At 35.0% G+C, this 20,018-nt stretch overlaps 1 non-coding gene across 1 annotated transcript; it reads left to right on the top strand.

The window, feature by feature from the left end:
- Nucleotides 1–15,870: 15,870 nt before the first annotated feature.
- LOC150004476 (small nucleolar RNA SNORA48) lies at nucleotides 15,871–16,006 on the top strand. Its single transcript, XR_016512559.1, has one exon. It is a non-coding gene; the product is annotated as a small nucleolar RNA SNORA48 (small nucleolar RNA).
- Nucleotides 16,007–20,018: the final 4,012 nt, after the last annotated feature.

The following is a 20,018-nucleotide window of genomic DNA, read 5'->3' on the forward strand; positions in this document are numbered from 1 at the left end:
ATACTACTTAAGGGAAAAATCTATCAAGAAGATATAATCCTTGTAAACATTATATGCACCTAACACAAGAGCACCTAAACATGTAAGGAAAATTTTGAAAGACTTCAGGAAGGATGTAGACAGAAACACAATCATAGTAGGGGACTTTAACACCTCATTGTCAACAATGGACAAATCTTTGAAGCAAAGAAACACCAAAGATTTTGAGACATTGAAGAACACTCTAGATCAAATGGACTTAACTGATATATATAAAATTTTTCACCCTAAAGAACCAAAATATACATTATTTTCAAGTGCACATGAAACATCTTCAAAGATAGACCACATAATAGGACACAAAACAAGCATCAACAAATTCAAGAAAATTGAAATTATATCTAGCATCTTCTCAGATCACAATGGCTTAAAACTGGAAATCAACCTCAAGGTAAAAACTCAAAGACATCAAACTCATGGAGAATGAATAACATGCTATTAAGTAATGAATGGGTTAACAATGACATCAAGGAAGAAATAAAGAAGTTTCTGGAAACAAATTATAATGCTCACACAACAAACCAAAAACTGTAAGATACAGCGAAAGCAGTCCTGACAGAAAAGTTCATAGCATACAGGCCTACCTAAAAAGGATAGAAGAACCTCTAATAAAAAATCCAACCCTACAGCTACAAGATCTAGAGGAACAAAAATGAACAAAGCCCAAAGTGAGTAGAAGGAAGGAAATCATCAAGATCAGAGCAGAATTCAAAGATATAGAGATTAAACAAACAATTCAAAAGAACAAAATTAGAAGCTGATTCTTTTAAAAGATGAACAAAATCCATAAGCCCTTAATGAGGCTCATCAAAAAAAAAAAAAAAAAAAAAAAGAGATAGAAGACCCAAATAAATAAAATCAGAAATGAAAGAATATATTTTGGCTTTCTTTTTTTTTTTAATTTTATTTTTTGGTTATTCAATTACAGTTGTCCCATTTTCCCCCATTGCTCCCCCCTCCCATCCCATCCCTTCTCCCACAATTATATCCCTCCCCGTTGTCCATGTCCATGAGTCATTCATATACGTTCCTTGACTAGACCCTTCCCTTACTTATCCCCCTTCTCTCCCTCCCCCCTCCCCCCTACTGACTACTATTCTAGTCTTTGCCTATTTAGTTCATTTGTTTGTGTTGCTCTTTAGTTTCCTGTATTGGGTGATATCATATGGTATTTTTCTTTCTTTGCCTGGCTTATTTCACTAAGCATAATTCTCTCTAGTTCCATCCATGTTGTCGCAAATGGCAGAAGTTCTTTCTTTCTGCTACATAGTATTCCATTGTGTAGATGTACCACAGTTTTTTGATCCAAAACAGTATGGAATTACCTCAAAAAACTAAAAATGGAACTGCCATTTGAACCAGTGATTCCACTGCTAGGATTATACCTGAAAAATTCTAAAACTCTAATTCAAAAAAACTTATGCACCCCTATGTTCATAGCAGCCCTGTTTACAATAGCTAAGTACTGGAAACAGCCTAAGTGCCCTTCTGTAGATGACTGGATCAGAAATGAAAGAATATAAATCACAACCGATACCACAGAAATACAAAGGATTGTAAAAAATTATCACGAACAACTGTATGGCAAGAAATTTGACAACCTAGAGGAAATGAAAAAATTTCTGGAAACATATAATCTTCCAAAACAGAATCAAGAAGTAGGAAGCCTGAACAGACCAATAAAAACTAGTGAAATTGAAACAGTAATCAAAAAATTCCCGGCACATAAAAGCCCTGAACCGGATGGTTTTGCAGGTGAATTTTACAAAACAATAAGAAAGAACTAACTCCTATCCTTCTCAGACTATTCCAAAAAATCTAAGAAAAGGGAAGACTCCGATCTCATTCTACACAGCCAGTATTACCTGAATTTCAAAACCAGATCAAGACACAACAAAGAAAGAAAACTACAGGCCACTATCGCTGATGAACATGGATGCTAAAGTATTCAACAAATATTGGTAGTCCAGGTCCAGCAACACATTAGAAAGATCATACACCACAATCGAGTGGGATTCATCCCAGGGATGCAAGGATGGTTTAACATTTGCAAATCAATAAATGTAATAGGCCACATAAACAAAATGAAAGACAAAAACCACATAATATATCAATAGATGCAGAAAAAGCATCTGATAAAGTACAACAGCCATTTATGATGATAACACTCAGCAGAATGAGAATAGAGGGAGCATACCTCAACATAAGAAAGGCCATATATGAGAAACCTGAAGCCAACATCATACTTAATGGGCAAAAACTGAGAGCATTCCCCCTGAATCAGGAATAAGACAAGGATGTCCACTCCCTCCACTCCTATCCAACATAATGTTGGAAGTTCTAGCCACAGCACTCAGACAAGAAAAAAAAAAGGCATCCAAAATGGAAAAGAGGAAGTAAAACTGTCATTATTTGTAGATGACATGATAGTGTACATAGAAAATCCTATAGACTCCATGAAAAAACTACTCTACATAATAAGTAAATTTGGCAAAATAGCAGGGTATAAAGTCAATATTCAGAAACCGAAGTCATTTCTGTACACCAAGAATAAAATATCAGAGATAGAATCTAGAAAAAAAAACCCAATTACCATAGCAACAAGAAAAATAAAGTACCTAGGATATAAACTTAACCAAGGAGGTAAAAGACCTGTACTCAGTAAACTACAGAACACTGAATAAACAAATTAAAGAAGATACAAGTAAATGGAAGCATATTTCATGTTCATGGATGAGAAGAATCAACATCATTAAAATGTCCATACTACCCACAGCAATTTATAGATTCAATGCAATCCCTATTAAAATACCAATGACATATTTCACAGACCTTGAAAAAATACTTCAAAAATTTATATGGAACCAGACCCTGAATAGCCACAGCTATCTTGGGGAATAAGAACACAGTAGGAGGAATCACAATACCTGATACCAAACAATATTACCAAGCAACGGTAATCAAAACAGTCTGGTACTAGCATAAGAACAGATATATAGATTAATGGAACAGAACAGAGAGCCCAGAAATAAACCCAGGTCTATATGGTCAACTAATATTTGACAAAGAGGGAAGAAAAATAAAATGGAGTCAAAAGAGCCTCTTCAACAAATAGTTTTGGGAGAACTGGACAGGGACATACAAAAAATGAAACTAGACCACCAACTTACACCATACACTAGAATAAACTCAAGATGGATCAAAGACTTAAATGTAAGCCATGGCGTCATAAAAGTCCTAGAAGAAAACATAGGCAGAAAAATTTCAGATATCTCACGTAGCAACATTTTCACTGACATATCTCCTAAGGCAAGGGAAATAAAGGAAAGAATAAACAAATGGGACTGCATCAAACTAAGGAGTTTCTGCTCAGCAAAAGAAAGCATTAGCAAGATGAAAAGGGAACCAACCATATGGGAAAACATATTTGCCAATGAAACCTCAGACAAGGGACTGATCTCCAAAATATATAAAGAACTTATGTGACCCAACACCAAGAAGACAGACAACCCAATTAAAAAATGGGCAAAGGACGTGAAAAAACACTTCTTCAAAGAAAACATAGAGAGGGTCCATAGATATATGACAGAATGCACAGCATCACTAGCCATAAGAGAGAGGCAAATAAAAACCACAGTAAGATACCACTTCATACCGGTCAGAATGGCCATCATCAACAAATCAACAAATAACATGTGCTGGCAAGGATGCGGAGAAAAGGGAACCCTGGTGCACTGCTGGTGGGAATGCAGACTGGTGCAGCCACTATGGAAAACAGTATGGAATTTCTTCAAAAAACTAAAAATGGAACTGCCCTTTGAACCAGCAATTCCACTGCTAGGATTATACCTGAAGAATCCTGAAACACCAATTCAAAAGAACCTATGCACCCCTATGTTCATAGCAGCACTATTTACAATAGCTAAATGCTGGAAACAACCTAAGTGCCCATCCATAGATGAGTGAATCAAAAAATTTTGGACTATGTAGCAGAAAGAAAGAAGGAACTTCTACAATTTGCAACAACATGGATGGAACTAGAGAGAATTATGCTTAATGAAATAAGCCAGGCAACTAAAGGAAAATACCTTATGCTATCACCTGTTACAGGAGACAAATGAACAACACAAACAAATGAGCAAAACTGAACCAGAGGGCATAAGCCTATGATCTCATTACCTGTTTGTCCATACGTATAGGCCTCACTAATCCTGTCTGCATTGCAGCCTCCTGAGACTCAGTGGTTTGGCTGAACTAAGTGGCTGGGTTGGTCAGTCATGGGGTGGTCTGTGGGCTTCACTTTAAAACTGGTTTCTCTTTTCTATCCTAAAGGCTTGGACAGAAAGGGCCCAGAGGTCTGAGAGGAGGGAAACCTAAAATATTCCCCTCAACCCAAACTAAGTATAATGGGCAAAATGGTTTTGGACAGGTGTGACGTACATTGCACACCTTCCTCCAAAGAGCCTTTTTTTTTTTTTTCTCCCCTAATACGGGACATTAAAAAATTAATCCCTGCCTTTTGTCATCTAGTGGTTATGGATTGAATGATGCCTTTTAACTGTGTTGCCAAATCTGTTGCCCCCCCCCAGAATACAAAAAGGGTGCCAGCTTGTTAAACCAAGCAAGCCATGGTCTGGGGACAGCCAACTGACCTGGAGTCTTCAAGATCCTTCCCCATGAAGGAATGCCACCCTCCTCTCCACACCCCCACCCTTACTAGGGATTTCTGGACCCAAGGGTAGGTAGGACGATGACCATATCCAGCTTGAAGCAGCTAGAGGAGCACGAGACCTTCGACGATTGTCCTTTATAAGATTATAAATGGTCTTAAGTCTGAGAGGGGGGAATTGTTATTTTTTATTGTTATACAAAATTAAGTAATTGATTATTTTTTTAAAAGAAGAATATAGGAAAGAGTGAAGCCAAAGAACTTGTGTGTCCGACCTATGGACATGGACTAAGGGGGCTTGGGATTCCTGGGGGAAGGGGGATACTGGGTGGAGTGGAACAAAGGGGGAAAAATTGGAAGTATTGTAACAACATAATCAATAAAATATACAAAAAGAAAAAAGAAAAACTGAAGGAGAAAAAGAAAAAGCTAAAGGAGTTTGTTGCCACCAAAATAGTATTCCAAGAAATGTGAAAGGGACTGCTTTAAGATGTAGAAGAAGAATTTAAAAATAGAGGAACATGGTTAAAATAATAAAATGGCAATAAATACACATCTATCAATAATCACTTTAATTGTAATAGGTTTAAGTGCTCCAAACAAAAGATACAGGGTAACTGAATGGATAAGAAAGCAAGACCAACATATGTGCTGTCTAAAATCAACCCACTTAGGAATAAAAAACATACACAGACTAAAAACAAAGGGATAGAAAAAGATATTTCATGCAAATGAAAATTTTAAAATCTAGGGTAACATATTTATATCTGACAAAATAGAATTTAAAACAGAACTATAGTAAGAGAAAAAGAAAGACACTACATAATGATAAAGGGAGCAATCTGACAAGAAGATATAATCCTTAAAGAGAGTTTTGATAGACATAAAGGGAGAGATTGACAGTAACACAGTCATAGTAAGGAATTTTAACACACATTGACATCAATGGATATACATTCCAAACAGAAAATCAACAAGAAAGTGGTGGCTTTAAGTGACACACAGAATCAGATAGGTTTAACAGATATTTTGAAGCACTTCACCATGAAGCAGTAAAATATATGTTCTTCTCAAGTGCACAGGTAACATAATGTAGAGAAGACCACATATCAAGAAGCAAAAGAAGTCTCAGTAAATTTAAGATTAAAATTATATCAAGCAGCTTCTTTGACTATAATGGTATGAAACTAGAAATTAGTCACAAGAAAAAGAAAACTGAACAACTCACAAAGATATGAAGCTAAGTAACATGTTACTAAAAAATGAAGGGATTAAAAATGAGATATAGAATTAAATCTAAAGATACTTTGAAACAAAAGAAAATGAGAAAATAACAACCCAAAATCTATGGGGCACAGTGAAACAGTCTTAGTTAGTAGAAGGAAAGAAATATCATAATAAAGATCAAAGCAGAAATAAATAAAAGTCTCAAACGCAATACAAAAGATAAATGAAAAGAAGAGCTTGTTCTTTGAAAAGATAAACATAATTAAGAAACCCTTAACCAGATTCATCAAGAAAGAAAGAGGACCTAATTAAATAAAATCAGAAATAAAAAATGAGGAGTAACAAATGACACCAAAAAATACAAATGATTGTATGAAAATACTATAAAAAACTATATGCCAACAAATTAGATAAACTAGAAGAAATAGATAGATTCCTAGAAACATACAATCTTCCAACACTAAATCAGGATGAATCAGAGAATCTGAATAGATAGATTCCAACCAGTGAAATTAAAGCAATAATCAAAAAACTTCCAAGAAAATAAAGTCCTACACCAGATGGCTTCTCAGGTAAGTTTTTACCAAAGATTCAAAGAAGAAATAACTCAAACTATTTCAAAAAGAAAAAGAAAATTCAAGATGAGTGGGCATTTCTAAGTTAATTTTAGAAGGCTGGTATTATCATAACTCCAAAACCAGATAAAGACACTACAAAGAAAGAAAATTATAGGCCAATATCCATGATGAACGTAGATGCTAAAATTCTCAAGATAATATTGGCAAATCAGATCCAGCAATACATTGAAAAGGTCATACACCATGATCAAGTGGGATTTATTCTAAGGATGTAAAGTTGGTACAATATTCACAAATCGATAAACATGATATACCATACAAGCAAAATAAAGAATAAAACCCATGTGATCATATTATAGATACAAAAGAAGCATTTGATAAAATCCAGCACCCATTTATGATAAACTCTCAGCAAAATGAGAATAGAGGAAACATACATCAACATAGTAAAGGCCAGATATGACAAACACACAGCCAACATCATACTCAATGGGCAAAAACTAAAAGATTTCCTTAATAATCAGGAACAAGAGATAGATGTCTGCTTTCACCACTCTTATTCAACATACTTCTGGAAGTCTTAAACATAGCAATAAGGCAAGAAGAAAAAAATAAAAGGCATTCAAATAGGAAACAATGAAGTAAAATTATAATTTGGCAATGACATAATATAGTGAACTTTAAAAATTTCCCCCAAAAGCACCCTACTACAACTAATAAATAAATTCAATAAAGTAGCAGGATACAAAACTAAATATCCAAAATTTAGTTGCATTTTTATACACCAATAATCAACTATCAGAAAAGGAAACTAAGAAACAATTTTATTTATAATTGCTTTTAAAAAAGAATAAAATACTTAGAAATAAATTTAAGCAAGTATGTAAAAGACCTATACTCAGAAATTTATAAGATGCTGAAGAAAGAAATTGAAGAAAATACAAGTAAGTGGAAGTACATAATGTGTTCATAAATTAGAAGAATTAATATTAATATTTCCATACTACCCAAAACAATCTGTAGATTCAACACAATTCCTCTCAGGATACCAATGGAATAGTTCACAGAACTGGAAGAAATATTCCAAAAATTTATATAAAACTACAAAAGACGTTGAATAGCCGCAACGAATGAGAAAGAAGAACAAAGTTAGGGGAATCGTGCTACTTGATATCAAACTATACTACAAGGCCATAATAATGAAAACTGCATGGTACTGGCAAAAAAACAGACATAGAGATTAATAGAAAAAATAGAGGGCCCAAAAGTAAACTCGCATCTATTAATATTTGACAAAGGAGGCAAAATAGACAATGGGTAAGGACAGTCTATTCAATAATTGATGTTGGGAAAATTGGATACATGCAAAAAATAAAATAAAAATGGACCATCTTCTTACTTGTACACCACACACAAAAAAATAAACTCAAAATGGATTAAAGGCTTAAATGTTAAACTCAAAACCATAGGAATCCTAGAAGAAAACATAGGCAGTAAAAAAATCATACATTTCTCATGGCTAAAGCTTTTCTGATACAGGACATCAGGGAAGGGAAACAGAAGAAAAAATAAATAAGACTACATCAAACTAAAAAGTTTTTGCACAATAAATAAACCATTAAAAAATAAGACAACCCACCGAATGCAAGAACATATTTACCAATGATACATCTGATAAAAGCTTAATGTCCAAAATTTATAAGGAACTTATAAAACTCAATACCAAAAAAACAAACAAAAACAAAATAAAACAAATAATCCAATTAAGAAATGGGCCAAGGACCTGAACTCACATTTCTACAAAAGGGATATACAGGAGGTAATAGATTTATTTTTAAAAATGGTCAGCATCATAACCATCAGAGAAATGGAAATTAAAATCACAATGAGATATCATCTAACACCTGTCAGAATGGCTATCATCAATAAATCAACAAACAACAAGTACTGGCAAGAATGTGGAGCAAAGGAAACCCTTTTGCACTGTTGGTGGGAATGAAAAATGATTCAGCCACTGTGGAAAGCAGTATGGAGATACCTCAAAAATGTTTTAAAGGATCTGCCTTTGACGCAGTGACCCCACCTATGGAAATATATCCTAAGAATCCCGAAACACCACTTTGAAATAATATATGCACCCTTATGTTCATTGCGGTGTTATTTATAAGCAGCCCAAGTGCCCATCAGATGACTTTATCTGAAAAGCTGTGGTACACTTACACAATGGAATACCGCTTGATTATAAAAAATAAGAAAATATTACCTTTTATAACAGCATGGATGGACCTGGAGAGTACTGTGCTAAGAGAAATAAGGCAGTCAGGGGAAGAGAAATACCATATTAATTCACTTATATGTGAAATCTAATTAACAAAATAGACTCATAGATAGATAGAACAGGCTAACAGGATCCAGAGAGAAAGTTAGTTGAGAGCTGGGTGAAAAGTGTGAAGAGATTAAGCAAAGAAAAAAACCTCATAGACAAGAAAATAGTATGGTGATAACCAGGGGGTATGAAGGTTGGAAAGAGGTAGAAGAAGTAAAAGGGTAATAGACATGAAGGAAATTTGACTTTGGGTAGTGAACACACAACACAATATACACATGCTGCATTATAGAATTTTATATCTGAAACCTATATAATTTTACTAACTAATGTCAACCCAATAAATTCAATTAAAGTAATATATATTTAATTATAAAAAATGAATAATGTAAAAAAATTTTAAATGAGGGAGAGAAATATTTATATTTTCCTTTAAAAATAGTAAGAGAGATAGATAGAGAAGATGGTGGAGTAGTGAGGGGAGGCTGCGCTTTCTGGCTCCTGAGCCTGTCTGTAGTTTGGACTAATTGCAGACAGAACATCTCAGTGAGCAGCTGGCAGGAGTCGAGCCTTGGCACTGCTAGATTAGAGAAAACCATCTGGGAACAATCTCTTTGGTGAAAATAGTGGAGGAAAATGGGAGGAAATGGGATTTCTGACTGGGTTGACTCCCCAAGCTGTGGCTGGAAGTACACAAAGGCTTTTTGGTGACCACAGGCTTTCCCAGAGAGGAATCTGGAGGAAAGCAGATCTCTGCCCACTGGCAGAGCCAGGAGTGGGCCAGGTGGCATCTGGCACTGAAAGACAAGAAAGTGTACTGCTGTGTATGTAAGAACGTGATTTTCCTTTATATTTTTCTCTTGTGTAATGCGGAAAGGGGAGGAAAGGTCAAGGGTAATAGGACATTCTTGAGGAGCGCAGGTGCAGAAGTGCACTCACCCACTCCCCAACCCTCCCCCTTGGGTTGTGTGGGCACGCACAGGAAAGTGTCCTTATTTACTGACCCAGGTGCACAGCTGGGTCTCTGGCCATGCATATGGGTGCCCCTTGGACACACCCCAACAGACATAAGATTAGTGCCCCAACAGGCATAGGGAGGGCCCTCTGGGCATGCAGAAGACCATGTGCAGACACCCTTGACTAGCCCCAGTGGGCGCCAGGCTGGAGCACAGACCACTTGCATGGGCTCTGCTTGTGTCCGCCCAGGCGGGTGCAAGAACAGTGGGTGGCTGTGGTGAGGGAACAGCGGGCAGTGGCGACTCACAGATGCTACTTCCACTGTGCACAAGTGTCTGGGGCTTCGCCCCAAGAGGTGAGAGACCAACCCCAGGGTGCTGCTCGGCAGGCCTGAGGCCTAGCTAAAAGGCCACCTTGCACGTGTACAAGCACCCTGGCCAGCTCCAACAGGCGCCAAATGAACGCACCAGCCACCCGGGTGCACACCACTGCTGCAAGGATCAGGAACCTCTGGCCTGCCTCATTAGACCAGCTGTGGATCCAGAAAAAGAAGACGACAAACTAAGACTAAACTGAGTAAAAACTTTCCTTTTGTATTTCTTTAAAATTTTTATTTCTATTTTAGTTTTTTTATTTGTACTTTATTTTATTTTAATTTTTTTAATTTATTTTAATTTAAATTTTTACTTTTATTTTAAAAAATTCTTTAAACTATCTCTTTAATTTGTTTCATATCATCTCTCCTTCTCGTCGTTCCTCTTTAATTTTTGTTTATTTGTTTGTTTATTTTAGCCTCCCTTTCACACTAAATAAATAGAATATAACTACTATATAAATTTAATACTTTACAATTCCACTTTCTTACTATATTCTGCATTCTTCCCTCTTTTTCTCTTATTATTATTAACATACAATGTAAATATTACCTACTGTCTTCCAGTGTCAACACTACTTGCTACTATTATTAATCTATCATCCCCTCTCTCAAAAATCATATTTTCCTCTATAAAAACAACTCTTATCTATTCTTCCTATAGTATAAAAGCCCTAACCTCTCTACATTTATATTAATACTGGCTAATTTGCTGACGATAGCGGGCTATAGGGTGGGGGATATTTTTAATGGTGTGAATTTCCTGCCTGGGCTGTGTGTTTATGTTTTTAACAGCATCTCCACAAAAGAGCTCAAGACAAAATGGATAGAGTGACTCTCAATCAACTAGCCAGAGGGAAGGTCCCACCAAAGAGCATCTGAAATATAACCAGAGAGCATAAACAAATGACATAAATGATATCCCAAAAACATCAGGCTCAGGAGATCAGAGACTGCACTACTGAAACCCCCAAATGTCCTATAAGAAAGTCTTATATTACAAAGGTGGGAAGTTAAAGAAGAAAAATCCAAAAACAAAATCAAACAAGAAGAATCCAACATGGTAAGATGCAGAAACAACCTCTCAATGAAAAGAAAAGAGGCATCCTCAGAAAGAGAGGTAGATGGAATAGACATAGCCCAAATGTCAGACATGGAATTCAAAACAATGGTGGTGAAGAAGCTCAATACACTCGACTGCCTCAAAAACAACTAAGACAACCTCCTAGGAAGTTACCAACAGCTCCAAGAAAATTACAGGGAATTTACAGAGAACTACACCAGCATAAAAAAGCACATGGAAACTATTAACAAGAACCAGGAAGAAATGAAGAATACAATTTCTGAACTGAAAAACACAGTAGAATCAATCAAAAGCAGGCTAAACGAAGCAGAGGATCGGATCAGTGAGTAAGAGGACGATGTAAAAAAAAAATTCCCAGACAATACAACAAAATGAAAAAAGATTATAAAAATATGAAGAAGATGTAGGGGAATTACAGGATACCATGAGAAAAAAAAGTATCAGGATCATTGGAATAAAAGAGGGAGAAGAACAAGGAAGAGGAATGGAAAAGTTGATAGGAGAAATAATGACAGAAAATTTTCCCAACCTGATGAGAGAAAAAGTTATGGAAGTTCAAGAAGCACAGAGTCCCAATGAAGAGGAACCCAAAAAAAACCCACTCCAAGGCACATCATATTTAAAATGGCAACATTCAAAGATAAAGAGAGAATCGTAAAAGCAGCAAGAGAAAAAAAGCAAATAACATACTAGGGAGCTCCGATAAGGTTATCAACCGATTTCTCAACAGAAATACTACAAGCCAGGAGGGAATGATCAAAAATATTTCAAGCATGAAAAACGAAGGCCTACAACTAAGAATACTCCACCCAGCAAGGCTCTCATTCAAAATGGAAGGTGAAATAAGAAGTTTCTCAGACAAAGGAAGACTAAAAGAAAACATCTCCACCAAACCAGCATTGCAAGAAATGCTAAATAGAACGTTTTAAGAAAAAGAAGAAAAAAAAAAAAAAAAAAGGAGAGGAACACAGGTACAAAGGGAAATAAATAACCTGTCAATAATGACCTTAAATGTAAATGGATTAAATGCTCCATTTAAAAAACATAGATTAACAGAATGGATAAGAAAACAGGACCCACATATTTGCTGTGTAAAAGAAACACAACCCAATACAGAAGATTTACACAGACTGAAAGTAAAGGGATATAAAAAAGTATTCCAAGCAAATGGACATGAAAAAAAAGCTGGTGTAGCAGTCCTCATATCAGACAAAATGGATTTCAAAGCAAGGGCAATAAAAAGAGATAAAGAAGGACATTTCATAATACTTAAGGGAACAATCCATCAAGAAGATATTACACTGATAAACATATATGCACCCAACATAGGAGCACCCAAATACATAAAGAAAATACTTGAAGACCACAATAAGGATATTAACAGCAACACACTCATAGTAGGGGACTTTAACACTCAAGTATCAACAATAGACAGATCTTCGAAGCAAACAAACACCAAGGATGTACAGGCATTGAACAACACACTAAATCACATGGACTTAACTGATATATATTGAACATTTCACCCCAAACAAGCAAAATATACATCTCTTTCAAGTGCACATGGGACATTTACAAAGAGAGACCACATGATAGAACACAAACAAGCCTCAGCAAATTAAAGAAAATTGAAATTATATCAAGCATCTTTTCAGACCACAATGCCTTGAAACTAAAAATCAACCTCAGAAAAAAAACCAAAGACACCCAAACTCATGGAGAATAAATAACATGCTCTTAAATAATGAATGGGTTAACAATGACATCAAAGAAGAAATCAAGAAATTTCTGGAAACTAATGATAATGAACACACAACAGCCCAAAACCTATGGGACACAGGAAAAGCAGTCCTAAGAAAGAAGTTCATAGCAATACAGGCATATCTGAAAAGGATAAAAAAATCTCAAATATAAAATCTAACCCTAAAGCTACAAGAACTAAGACAACAACAACAAACAAAGCCTAGGGCAAGAAGAAGGAAGGAAATCATCAAGATCAGAGCAGAATTAAATGACATAGAGACCAAACAAACAATTCAAAAGATCAACAAAACTAGGAGCTGGTTCTTTGAAAAAATAAAAATCAACAAGTCTTTAGCCAGGCTCATCAAGAAAAAAAGAGAGAAGACCCAAATAAACACAATCAGAAATGAAAGAGGAGATATCACGACTGATACCACAGAAATATAAAGGATTGTAAGAAATTACTACAAACAACTATATTGCAAGATATTTGCCAACCTAGAAGAAATGGACACATTTCTAGAAACATATAACCTTCCAAAACTGAATCAAGAAGAAGTAGAAAGTCTCAACAGACCAATAACAAAGAAGGAAATTGAAACAGTAATCAAAAATCTGCCTGCACACAAAAGCCCTGGACCGGATGGCTTCAAGAGCAAATTTTACAAAACATTTAGGGAAGAACTAACTCCTACCCTCCTCAAACTATTCCAAAAAATCCAAGAAGAGGAAAAGATCCCAAACTCTTTCTATGAAGCCAGTATTACCCTAATCCCAAAACCAGGTCAAGACACAACAAAAAACAAAATCTACAGGCCAATATCACTGATGAACATAGATGCTAAAATCCTCAATAAAATATTAGCAAATAGGATCCAGCAATACATCAAAAAGATCATACACCATGCTCTAGTGTGATTCATCCCAGGGATGCAAGGATGGTTTAATATTCGCAAATCAATAACTATAATACACCACCTAAACAAAATGAAAGACAAAAATCACATGATCATATCAATAGATGCAGAAAAAGCATTTGATAAAGTACAACACCCATTTATGATGAAAGCACTCAGCAAAATGAGAATAGAGGGAGCATACCTCAACATAATTAAGGCTATATATGAGAAGCCTGAGGCCAACATCATACTCAATGGACAAAAACTGAAAGCATTCCCCCTGAAATCAGGAACAAGGATGTCTACTCTCTCCACTCCTATTCAACATAGTGTTGGAAGTCCTAGCCACAGCAATCAGACAAAAATAATAAATAAAGGCATCCAAATTGGGAAAGAAGAAGTAAAACTATCATTATATGCAGATGACATGATAGTATACATAGAAAACCCTATAAACTCCACTAAGAGACTACTTGATATAATAAGTGAATTTGGCAAAATAGCAGAGTACAAAATAAATATACAGAAATCTAAGGCATTTCTGTATACCAACAGAAAAATATCAGAGACAGAAAGAAAAAAGAAAATGCCATTTACTATAGCAACAAGAAAAATAAAGTACCCAGGAATAAACTTAACCAAAGTGATAAAAGACCTGTACTCAGAAAACTACGTAAGAAAGAAATTAAGGAAGATACAAATAAATGTAAGCAAATAACATGTTCTTGCATGGGAAGAAACAACATCATCAAAATGGTCATACTACCCAAAGCAATTTACAGATTCAATGCAATCCCTACTAAAAAACAATGACATATTTCACAGACCTAGAACAAATACTCCAAAAATTCATATGGAACCAAAGACACCAAATAGCAAAAGCAATTTTGAGACAGAAGAACACAGCAGGAGGAATCACAATATCAGACATCACACAATACTACAAAGCCACTGTGATCAAAACAGTCTGGTACTAGCATAAGAAGAGATATATAGATGAATGGAACAGAATAGAGATTCCAGAAATAAATCCAGGACTATACGGTCAACTTATATTTGATAAAAGAGGAAGGAACATAAAATGGAGTGAGAAGAGCCTCTTCAACAAATGGTGCTGGGAGAACTGGACAGGGACAAGCAAAAAATAAAACTAGACCACCAACTTACACCACACACTAGAATAAACTCAAGATGGATCAAAGACTTAAATGTAAGCCGTCACACCATAAAAATCCTAGAGGAAAACATAGGTGCAAAAATTTCAGATATCCCACGTAACAATATTTTCACAGATACATCTCCTAATGCAAGAGAAATAAAGAAAAAATAAACAAATGAGACTACATCAAACTAAAGAGTTTCTGCTCAGCAAAAGAAAACATCAGTAAGATGAAAAGTGAACCAACCATATGGGAAAATATTTTTGCCAATGATATCTCAGACAGGGGATTGATCTCCAAAATATTTAGAGCTTATACGACTCAACATCAAGAAAACAGACAACCCAACTGAAAAATGGACAGAAGACCTGAACAAACACTTCTCCAAAGAGGACATACAGAAGGTCCATAGACACATGAAAAAATGTTCAACATCACTAGCCATCAGAGAGATGCAAATAAAAACCACAATGGGGTACCACTTTCCCCAGTCAGAATGGCCATCATCAACAAATCAGCAAACAAGTGCTGGCGAGGATGTGGAGAAACAGGAATTCTATTGCTCTGTTGGTGGGAGTGTAGACTGGTGCAGCCACTATGGAAAACAATATGGAATTACCTCAAAAAATTAAGAATGGAACTGCCTTTTGAACCAGTGATTCCACTGCTAGGATTATACCCAAAAAATCCTAAAACACTAATTCAAAAGAACTTATGCACTCCTATGTTCATAGCAGCACTATTTACAATAGCTAAGTTCTGGAAACAGCCTAAGTGCCCTTCTGTAGATGAGTGGATCAAAAAACTGTGGTACATGTCCCTGACCTGGGTAGAGTTGCACCTGGTTTGGTGGTGCTAATCTCATATTAGCCAGGGACAAAGTAACTCCTTGTTTATCCCAGGTTGGCTTTTGGTTTGTGCGCATGCCTGGTTCATGCCTTGGAGACATGGATTTAAATAAATAAATAAATAAATAAATAAATAAATAAACAAACAAACAAACAAACTGTGGTATATTTACACAATGGAATGCTATGCAGCAGAGAGAGAGAAGGAACTCCTGCCATTTGCAACAACATGGATGGAACTAGAGAGAATTATGCTTAGTGAAATAAGCCAGGCAAGGAATGAAAAATACCATATGATATCACCTAATACAGGAAACTAAAGAACAACATAAACAAATGAACTAAATAGGACAAGGAGCAGAATAAAAGTCAACAGGGGGTTGGGGAGGGAGAGAAGAGGGTTAAGTAAGGGAAGGTTTGGTCAAAGAACGTGTATAAATTACTCATTGACTCATGGATATGGACAACGGGGAAGGATATGATTGTGGGAGAAGGGGTGGGCTGGGTGGGGGAGAGCAATGGGGGAAAAATGGGACAACTGTAATTGAAAAACCAAAATATAAAATTTAATTTAAAAAATAGTAAGAAACATGTTTAAATCTGAGTGTGGAAGACATTTATACAGATTATTGTATGTGGCCAGGTTGTAGACATCTCTGCCCTGATCCCCGCTCAACACACAGGCTGAGGAGCTGCTCCCAAGTGTGCTTAATGCTACCATGGTCTCCACACTTTGCCTCGTCCCATAAATTTGTGAAGAGCCTTCCCAATTTGTGAGAAAGTCTCTGCCCCAAAGATGGGGTTCCCCTTTGTCTATCCTCCCTCAACACCTATTGGGGTTCATCACCATCATACACTACTTTTTACTCACTCTTTACTTTCTGTTTCTGGAAAGTCACACATCCATATGCAAACCAGCATTACCATTCACTGGAGATTTTCCACACAGACCCACACAATCATTCTAATTCATAATTAAGTAGCAAATGTTGTATGAGAGAGTAGAACAATAATAAGTGGATACTTAATGAAGGATTTTGTTATTTTCACTAGAAAAATTAGAAAATCCCCTAGAAAAATTTAAAAGTAAACTATATAAGCAAAGATTTCACAGTACGATTATATTTTCTTTATCATATTATTATGTTTATTGACTTTGGTATTTACTTAATAATTGCTAGTTGTTCTTCTTTATATATTAACCTCATAATTAGTTTACATATGTTAAGTGGTTTAAATCTGGATGACACATAATCATAATAATAGACTATAGTAATTTTAGATACAATTTGCCAAGGATAATCCATGTTATTAAATATGAATTTAGGCCCAGTCCCCACATCCATGAAATTTACAATCTGTGCTTTATGTAATTCCACATTCACTGTTAATATACATTTCACAATATCAACTACTAATAATTAGGTCAATTAAGTGGCTCACCATTGCAATATGATGCCTATTTTGATATATTTCAATAAAAATCACCACATACATTATGATTTTCAAAGATAATACAATGAAAGGAGTATAACTAACTGGTCTTGTTAGAGGTCACTGTCAATGTCTTTTACAAATAAAACATTACAACTTCTTAAGAGGCTTTTGTAATACTTTACTTATACTTAATCTTAATTGTTGAGTCATTTGCCAAACTCAACTGGACAATATACAGTATCAGTGGAAAATATATGTTTTTCCAAAAGCTGGAACAACCTTATAGGGGTTCACAAGAAACACATTATATTTACAGAAATTGTAAAGTAGCTTACAAAAAACGTATTAAAATTTTAGGAATTGTTAAACTTTACCATTATTAAATATTAAATTATATAAACTTGCAACTTAATAAATTATATTAAATACAAAATTAATAAGAATTCAAAAATCATCACTTCCTACATATTTAACTCTATTTTTCTGTGACCTATAATCTTGAGGATTTTTACATCTACCATATCAGCATGGTGGAAGTACTATGTAATAATGAGTCCTAACTCTGTTTGCTTAATCACATCTCATTGGTAGCATGGGATAAGCCACAATGGGAGTATTGATGCCACAGAAATCAGCAAACTTCAGTAGTAAATCAGGGTTTGACTTATTGTTTTGTTGACTGACCACACTTAAGAAAATTATGAAGTAAATGTTTGTTAATAATACAGATTACATTTAAAAATGTGCTGTGTATACAGCTGTTACATTATAAAATAGAACAACAAATTGAGGAAATATTCTTCCAGTTTTCAAAACCTATTATCCAATTTAGCAAAAATGTTACTGTCATCATTGAAGAACAAGTGCAGTCTCTAAATCCATTTTTGTTGTTTTATTTTCACCTTATTTGCTAGCATAATTATGACAATATCAATGCAGTCACTTCAGAATCACATTTGTACATCTGCTGCAATGGTAGGTTGGCTACAGATACAAGATTCAGCAAAAATCAACAAATGCATTATTTGAGAATAAATCAAATAGAATTTATGATAGAGTAATATATATTTTATTGTTATTTATATTTTTGCAGTGTATATATAACAGGATATTGATAATAAAATTATATATGTGTCTATATATATATATATACATACGCATTTTCTGGAAATCTGATTGCTAAACATTTACCATTGCACAACTAAATGTCTTTATTAGTTTTCTTCTGTGTGTATAAAAATTCAACACAGTCTGAAGAGATATATTTGCCTAAATATTTTTCCTAAGGAGTCAGTAAGGGGTATTTTGTGTTTACTGAAAGAAAAAAACTCCAATTAAGAAATAAATTTCTTTGGTAATAATTGCCAAAAGGTGATTTACCAAAATGCCAGCACTCAAAGATGATTTGGATGCTCTCATTTCAGTATTATTATGCATAAAAAAATATTGTCCAAGTTTATCCATCTAAATTATATTTTTGTCTAAATATATAATGATGGTATATACCTCAAAATCTAAATATTTTAAATAAAGATTTTCCTAATATTCTAATTATTTTTTTAATCACACGCACACACACTTTGCTTTTTAAAAAGAGACCACTAACAGCTAACAGCCTTAGTGGCTGCTTCTGCTTATGAGCTAAGACTAGAAGGTCAATCCAAAGCATAGATGAAAGGGTACAAGCTCCCATCCCTGGCTCTAGCTCCAACCTTAGAGGTGAATTGTTCAAGAAAACCTATAGTATGTTCCAAAGACAAAGAAACAAACCTGCAGTAAATGGAATTATTGAGGTCCTGCCAAACTGAGATGAAATAAAGATGATGCCATGTGGGCAAGGAATAACTTGAAAGCCATTCAGGAAATATCCAGAAGCCAGAGGAGACAAAAAAACGGAAATAATGAACAACATACTTTGGGGGGCAAGCATCCCAAGACAAACTATGAAAATAAAGTTGTATTTATGGAATTGTTTCCTTTTTCTGCATCTAGAAAAGTGCTTCACCATAGTAAGATCCAATATCATGGAATGAATGAATAAATGAATGAATGAATGATATTTTGAGCCTGCCAACCAGGGTAGGCATAGTTGTTTGAAGAGTTTATGTTTTGAAAACATATTATGAAGTTTGTTATGGCACTGAATTTTTAAAATGTGAGATCTTTGCCAACCCTTAAAGCAGTAGTAGGTAACTACAACCTCTGCACCAATCTAGCCCACCACCTATTTTCGTAATTTAAGTTTTATTGGAACACAGTCATGCTCATGTGTCTATGTGTATCAATGGCTGCTTTTGCATTGCAATGGCAGAGTTGAGTAGTTGTGACATAGAGAGTATGGTCTGCAAAACCTAAGTATGTACAATCTGGTCCTTTAAAGAAAAAGTTTGGTGATCTCTGCCTTAGAGGGATTAATGTAATAGGTAGAATTCTTCTGATGCTTCTACTTTTCCTATGGTTCCATAGGACCAAAGAGTGATTACATAATAATTTATTTGTTCAATTAATATTTATTGAATACTTATTATATATCATTAGAAATAAATATGACATTCTCTCACTCCTGGCTGGCCAGGAGTTCTAGTTGGAAACACAGAAAGGTAGATGTTTAATGTCAGACCCAAGACTTAGCCATAAATTTGAATGAGATGTTCCCTCCCAGTGTATTGCAGGTGAGG

This window comes from Furipterus horrens, unplaced genomic scaffold (assembly GCF_987537825.1).
Source record: "Furipterus horrens unplaced genomic scaffold, mFurHor1.1.pri manual_scaffold_7, whole genome shotgun sequence".
NCBI classification, from domain to species: domain Eukaryota; kingdom Metazoa; phylum Chordata; class Mammalia; order Chiroptera; family Furipteridae; genus Furipterus; species Furipterus horrens.